We start from the raw sequence: 6,145 nt of genomic DNA on the forward strand, positions 1-6,145 counted from the left end.
TCCGCCTCCTGGGTTCAGGCAATTCTCCTGCCTCAGCCTCCTGAGTAGCTGGGATTACAGGCACGCACCACCATGCCCAGCTAATTTTTTGTATTTTTAGTAGAGACGGGATTTCACCATATTGACCAGGATGGTCTCGATCTCTTGGCCTCGTGATCCACCCGCCTCGGCCTCCCAAAGTGCTGGGATTACAGGCTTGAGCCACCGCGCCCGGCTCTATGTAGTTTTAAGAAAAATTCAGGCTCATGCCTGTAATCCCTCCACTTTGGGAGGCCGAGGCAGGCCTGAGGTCAGGAGTTCAAGACAGCCTGACCAACATGGAGAAACTCTGTCTCTCCTAAAAATAGAAATTTAGCCGGGCGTGGTGGCACATGCTTCTAATCCCAGCTACTCGGGAGGCTGAGGTGGGAGAATCACTGAACCCAGGAGGCAGAAGTTGCAGTGAGCCAAGATTGTGCTATTATACTCCAGCCTGCGCAACAAGAGTGAAACTTGGTCTCAAAAAAAAAAAAAGAACAATTCAGTGTAGTAGTGTAACTGTGGAATCTATATGATGCTGGAGTTTTTTTTGAGACGGAGTCTTGCTCTGTCACCCAGGCTGGAATGCCGTGGTGCGATCTCGGCTCATAGCAACCTCCGCCTCCTGGGTTCAAGGGATTCTCACCTTAGCCTCCTGAGTAGCTGGGATTGGATTACAGGTGCCTGCCACCATGCTCAGATAATTTTTGTATTTTTAGTAGAGATGGGATTTCACCATGTTGCCCAGGCTGGTCTCAAACTCCTGACCTCAGCTGATCCGCACACCTCGGCCTCTGAAAGTGCTGGGATTACAGGCATGAGCACAACATTTTTGTGCCTGGCCCAATGCTGGAGTTTTTAATAGTGTTTTGCCCTAAGTTCTCACTCTTATCACGTGAGCTCTGCCATGGCATTCTTTCATAAGTTTGCAAATCAGGAATTGGGAGCGGTACAGTTCAGTTTTTGATAAGGATTGTCCCTGGTTCTGATAAGGATTGTCCCTGGTTCTGATGAAGACTGTCACTGGTTCTGATAAAGGTTGTCTCTGGCTCTGATAAAGGTTGTCTCTGGTTCTGATAAAGGTTGTCTCTGGCTCTGATAAAGGTTGTCTCTGGTTCTGATAAAGGTTGTCTCTGGTTCTGGTAAAGGCTGTCTCTGGCTCTGATAAAGGTTGTCTCTGATTCTGATAAAGGTTGCCCTGATTTGGGAGCCTATCATTTGAGGATGGACTCCACATGTCTGGGGTGGGTTCCAGGAATCTGATTTTTATTTAATTGTCTTTTTTTTTTTTTTTTTGGAGATAAGTCTCTCTCTCTCACCCAGGCTGGAGTCTCGCTCTTGTTGCCCTGGTGCGATCTCAGCTCACTGCAACCTCCGCCTCCTGGGTTCAAGTTCTCTTGCCTCAGCCTCCCGAGTAGCTGGGATTACAGGTGTCCACCACCACGCCCGGCTAATTTTTGTATTTTTAGTAGAGACAGGGTTTCACCATGATGGCCAGGATGGTCTCAATCTCTTGCCTTTGTGATCTGCTCTCCTTGGCCTCCCAGAGTGCTGGGATTACAGGTGTGAGCCATCATGCTCAGCCTTGTCCTGGTAATTTGTAAAATATTTTTTGGTTTATTTGATTATTATTTTTAAGACAAGGTCTTGCTGTGTTGTTTCAACTGTCTTGAACTCCTGGACTCAAGTGATCTTCCCCTACTTAGTCTCCCAAAGTGCTGAGATTACAGATTTGAGCCACTGCACCCAGCTCCTAATTTTTTTTTTTTTTTGAGACGGAGTTTCACTCTTGTTACCCAGGCTGGAGTGCAATGGCGCGATCTCGGCTCACCGCAACCTCCCCCTCCTGGGTTCAAGCAATTCTCCTGCCTCAACCTCCTGAGTAGCTGGGATTGCAGGCGCGCACCACCATGCCCAGCTGATGTTTTGTATTTTTAGTAGAGACGGGGTTTCACCATGTTGACCAGGATGGTCTCGATCTCTTGACCTCATGATCCATCCGCCTTGGCCTCCCAAAGTGCTGGGATTACAGGCTTGAGCCACTGTGCCTGGCTAATTTTTTTATTTGTATTTTTTGCAGAGACAGGGGTGTTGGCTGTGTTCCCCAGGGTGGTCTTAAATTCCTGGGCTTAATCGGTCTTCCTGCCTTGGCTACCCCAAAGTGCTGGGATTACAGGTGTGAGCCACCACGCCCGGCTGGAATCTGATTTTTGTTTTTGAGGCCGAATCTCGCTCACTCGCCCAGGCCGGAGTGCAGTGGCGTGATCTCGGCTCACTGCAACCTCCACCTCCTGGGTTCAAACAATTCTTCTGCCTCAGCCTCCGAGGAGCTGGGGCCACAGGCGAGTGCCACCACGCCTGGCTAATTTTTTTTTTTGTATTTTTAGTAGAGATGGGGTTTCACCGTGTTAGTCAGGATGGTCTTGGTCTCCTGACCTCATGATCCGCCCTCCTTGGCCTCCCAAAGTGCTGGGATTGCAGGCATGAGCCACCTCGCCGGGCCAGAATCTGATTTTTAAGAGGTGCCAGGGTGATCCCCATGACTGGGCTCTGGGAAATACTGCGTCCAGGGAATGTCAGTTACAGTCGGAAACACCAGACCCAGAATCCCAGGACACAGCGCAGCAGTGGACTTCGGTTTGAGAACCACCCTCTGCCCTTGTGACCGGGGAGGCTGGGAGCAGGGACTGATGGCGACTAATGTTTGCTGCGGTCTCTTCCCGAAGGAGGGAAGGTGGAAGTAAGTTTCGAACCTCTGACCATCATGACAAATATAATCTCCTTAGGGGCCATGTCCTTTGGTGTCTTTGTGGGTTTCTCTTTGGGAGGATGGAGGACACTTCTTTGTTCCCAGGGAAGAACAGGTGGGAGACATTCCAGGACGCCTCTAGGGCCTGGTGAGGGCTAACAGGATGGGAAGCCTGTCAGGAGACAGGGTGAAAGGACTGTCAGTCAGAGTTCCCAGGAAACCTCTGACACGTGCATGGGGTGTGCAGATAGGCGTTTTCTCCACAGGCTTCATGGTTGCCATGGCAGCAGCCAGGCTTTCCAAAACTCAGAGCTTCCATCCAGGCAAATGTGTGCAGGAAGCAGGAGCGGGCTGGAACCAGAGGGTCATGTAGACACAGTCCCCGAAACAGGCATAGAGGTGATTCCGAGCAGTCTCTCCTGGGCGTGATCTTTACAGAGAACAGCCACTCTGAGCCGCTCCCCTTGATAAAGGCTTCTGCCTTCCTTTTCCATGAGACAGAGTCTTACCCTGTCACCAGGCTGGAGTGCAGTGGTGCGATCTCAGCTCACTGCAACCTCCGCCTCCCGGGTTCAAGTGATTTTCCTGCCTCAGCCTCCCGAGTGGCTGGGATTACCGGCATGAGCCACCAAGCTGGGCCCCTTTGTCCTTGATTTGGGGACTTCATGTCTCATTACATCTAGCTCCTCTCCCTCTTCGTCATACAAACCAAAAAGGCTTCAGGCATTTGGACTTAAGGCCCATGTTAGGGAAGAACACCTTGTAACTTGCCAGATACCTACAGCAATGCAAAATGAAATGTGCAGACTGGGTGCGGGGCTCACACCTATAATGCCAGTGTTTTGGTGGGCAGATCACTTAGGGCCAGGAGTTCGAGACCAGCCTGACCAAGCCTGACCAACATGGCAAAACGCTGTCTCTACTAAAAACACAAAAATTAGCTGGGTGTGGTGGCACATACCTTTAATCCCAGCTACTCGGGAGGCTGAGGCACAAGAATCTCTTGAACCTGGGAGGTGGAGGTTGCAGTGAACCAAGATGGCATCATTGCATTCCAGCCTGGGCAACAGAGCGAGACTCTGTGTCAAAAAAAAAAAAAGGCTAAGTGCAGTGGCTCACGCCTGTAATCCCAGCACTTTGAGAGGCCGAGGCTAGAGGATTGCTGGAGTCTAGGAGTTCAAGACCAACATGGGCAGCATAGCAAGATCCTGTCTCTATTATAACAAAACATACTTTGAGAGGCCAAGGCAGGAGGATCACTTGTCCAGGAGTTTGAGATCAGCCTGGGCAGCATAGGGAAACCCGTCTCTACAAAAAAAACAAATTAACTAGATGAGGTGGCATGCACCCGTAGTCCCAGCTACTCAGGAGGCTGAAGTGGGAGGATCGCTTCAGCCTGGGAGTTTGAGGCTGCAGTGAGCCATGATTGTGCCACTGCACTCCAGCCTGGGAGGCAGAGTGAGAGACCCTGTGTCAACAACCACAACCATGAGGCCTGGGGCAGTTGCTCATGCCTGTAATCCTACCACTTTGGGAGGCTGAGGCGGGTGGATCACGAGGTCAGATTGAGACCATCCTGGCTAACATAGTGAAACCCCGTCTCTACTAAAAATACAAAAAAATTAGCTGGGTGTGGTAGCACATGCCTGTAATCCCAGCTAATCAGGAGGCTGAGGTAGGAGAATCGCTTGAACCCAGGGGACGGAGGTTGCAGTGAGCTGAGATTGCACCACTGCATGCCAGTATGGGTGACAGAGCGAGACTCCATCTCAAAAAAAAAAAAAGAAAAGACCAGGCAGGCACAGTGGGTCACGCCTGTAATCTCAGCACTTTGGGAGGCTGGGACAGGTGAATCATGAGGTCAAGAGTTCAAGATCATCTGGCCAATATGGTGAAACCCCGTCACCACTAAAAATACAAAAAATTAGCTGGGCTTGGTGGCACATGCCTGTAGTTCCAGCTACTTGGGAGGCCGAGGCAGAGGAATCACTTGAACTCGGAGGTGGAGGTTGCAGTGAGCTGAGATCATGCCACTGCACTCCAGCCTGGGTGACAGAGCAAGACTCTATCTCAAAAAAAAAAAAAAATCAACCACCACAACAACAAAAACCAACACATTGCCTGGGCTAGTGGCTTGTGCCTGTAGCGTCAGCTACTTGGAAAGTTGAGGTAGGAGGATGGCTTGAGCCCAGGAGTTGGAGGCTGCAGTGAGCTGTGATCGTGCCACTGCATTCCGGCCCATGCAACAGAGCAAGACATTGTCTCTAAAAAAATAAAAATAAATGATAAAAAACTTTATTAGTGTAGTAGGTGCTGTTTGTTCTTTGTAAGGACTTATATAGTTTCCTTATCTATTTATTTATTTATCTGAGATGGAGTCTTGCTCTGTCACCCAGGCTGGAGTGCAGTGGCATGATCTCCGCTCACTGCAAACTCCACCTCCGTGTTCAAGTGATTCTTCTGACTTGGCCTCCCGAGTAGCTGGGACTACAGGCACGCACCACCACGACTGCCTAATTTTCTGTATTTTTAGTACAGATGGGGTTTCAGTGTGTTGGCCAGGCTGGTTTCAATATCTTGACCTCTGGCGTGATTCACCCGCCTCAGCTTCTGAAAGTGCTGGGATTACAGGCAAGAGCTACCATGCCCGGCCAGTTCCATTATCAATGGTGGCTTCTCTGTTTTTTTTTTCTTTTTTTTTTAAGACGGGGTTTCACCATCTTGGTCAGGCTGGTCTTGAACTCCTGAGCTCAGGTGATCCGCCCGCCTTGGCCTCCAAAGTGCTTGGATTACAGGCGTGAGCCACCACAGCCAGCCGATTTCTCTGATTTTACTTATCCTAATGACAGTGGTAAAATGAGCATCTGTCATCAGCATGGTTCCAAAGACTTTATGTGTGATAACTCATTTAGCCGGCACAGCACCCAGTGAGGTGAAGACTCTTTTGATGTACTCAGAAAGTTTCTTGATAGAATTTCCCTACCCAAGGGTTTGCAAGAACATAGCTTGACATTTGGGACAGAGGGGTGGATAGCAGCTTTCCCCAGTGGAGAACCTTGGTGAGTGGTCCTATTATTGAGTCTAACCTCATGCCATACTTGACTGGAGGCCTTTAGCAGGAAAAGTCTTTTAAACACATAATGATGGCCAGGCACGATGGTTCATGCCTGTAATCCCAGCACTTTGGGAGGCCAAGGCAGGTGGATCACCTGAGGTCAGAAGTTCAAGACCAGCCTGACAAACATGGTGAAACCCTGTCTCTACTAAAAATACAAAAGTTAGTCGGGTGTGGTGGCAGGCACCTGTAATCCCAGCTACTCCGGGGGCTGAGGCAGAATTGCTTGAACCTGGGAGGCAGAGATTGCGGTGAGCCAAGGT

General features: G+C 49.9%; 1 protein-coding gene across 1 annotated transcript in view; it reads left to right on the plus strand.

Annotated features, from left to right (window-relative positions):
• FBXL18 (F-box and leucine rich repeat protein 18) overlaps window positions 1-6,145 on the plus strand; it is a 37,075-nt gene that overhangs the window by 6,131 nt on the left and 24,799 nt on the right. The gene's annotated exons all lie outside the window — the stretch shown is intronic.

Source organism: Cebus imitator, unplaced genomic scaffold (assembly GCF_001604975.1).
Source record: "Cebus imitator isolate Cc_AM_T3 unplaced genomic scaffold, Cebus_imitator-1.0 Scaffold82, whole genome shotgun sequence".
Classification (NCBI taxonomy): Eukaryota; Metazoa; Chordata; class Mammalia; order Primates; family Cebidae; genus Cebus; species Cebus imitator.